At 39.7% G+C, this 1,449-nt stretch overlaps 1 pseudogene; it reads left to right on the top strand.

The window, feature by feature from the left end:
- Positions 1-1,060, top strand: LOC102958790 (annotated as a pseudogene).
- Positions 1,061-1,449: the final 389 nt, after the last annotated feature.

Genomic DNA, 1,449 nt, shown 5'->3' with positions numbered 1-1,449 from the left:
ATGGCAGTAGGCAAGAATAAGCACTTTAAGAAAGGCAGCAAAAAGGTTGCCAAGAAGAAAGTGGCTAATCCATTTTCTAGAAATATTGGTATGATGTGAAAGCACCAGCTGTGTTCAATATAAGAAATAAAAAACACTGGTCTTGAGAACTCAAGGAATGAAAATTGCATTTCATGGCCTCAAGGGTCGAGTTTTTGAAGGAAGCCTTGCTGATCTGCAGAATGATGAAGTTGCATTTAGAAAATCCAAGCTAATTACTAGGATGTTCAGGGCAGAAACTGCCTTACTTCCATGGCATGGATTTTACCAGTGCCAAATGTGCTCTGTGGTCAAAAAATGGCAGACCATAACTGAAGCTCAGGTTGATGTCAAGACTATCGATGGTTTTCTCTGTCTATTCAGTTGGTGGTTTTACTTAAAAACTCAATAATCAGATTTGGAAGACCTCTCCCGCTAAGCACCAATAGGTTTGCCAAATCCAGAAGAAGGTGATGGAAGTCATGACCTGAGAGGTGCAGACAAATGACTTGAAAGAAGTGGTTAATAAACTGATTCTAGGGGCACTGGGTGGCTTAGTCAGTTAAGTGTCCAGCTCTTGACTTCAGCTCAGGTCATGATCTTGCAGTTGGTGAGTTCGAGCCCCACACTGGGCTCTGCGCTGACAGCCGGGAGCCTGCTTGGGATTCTCTCTCTCCCCCTCTCTCTCTCTGCCCCTCATCCTCTTGTATGGTCCGTTTCTCTCTCTCAAAATAAATAAATAAACTTGAAAAAAATATTGATTCCAGACAGCATTGGGAAAGACATAGAAAAAACTTCCCAATTGTTTTTTCCACTCCATGATACATTTGTTAGAAAAGTGAAAATGTTGAAAACCCTAAAGTTGTACTGGGAGAACTCATGGGGCTTCATGATGAAGGTGGTAGTTCTGAAAAAGCTGCTTCAGATGAGACAGATGCTGAAGTTGAACAAGCTAATAGCAATAAGCCACCAGTCCAAGAAGCTGTTTAAAATTCAGACTTTTGGGGCACCTGGCTCAGTCCATAGAGCATTTGACTCTTGATCTCAGGGTCGTGAGTTCAAGCCCCACATTGGATGTGGAGCCTACTTTAAAAAAAATTGTTAAAAAAAACATTAAAATTCAGACTTTTAATGTGATAAAAGTCATTAGTAATGTTAAAAAAATAGATAGGCAAATGCTGTCAACTAAAAGCAGTAGTATATTCAGTCTCAATAGCAGTCCTCTCTGAGCAGCAGGCTCAGAGCTGACTTTCATTTTCTTCTCTTTTGCTTCGCTATTTTCTCTAAATGTTGTATGTTGAGCATTTATCCCTTTTGTAAAAAGAAGAAAATGTCTTTAAAAAATTAATGAATTCAACATCCAACTATCCTGTGAACATTAATCCCCCCAAAAAGACCAAGAGAATTGATATGCCATTTTGGATTCCTTTG

This window comes from Panthera tigris, chromosome E1 (genome assembly GCF_018350195.1).
Source record: "Panthera tigris isolate Pti1 chromosome E1, P.tigris_Pti1_mat1.1, whole genome shotgun sequence".
Classification (NCBI taxonomy): domain Eukaryota; kingdom Metazoa; phylum Chordata; class Mammalia; order Carnivora; family Felidae; genus Panthera; species Panthera tigris.
This window is presented reverse-complemented; position numbering and strand designations above follow the sequence as displayed.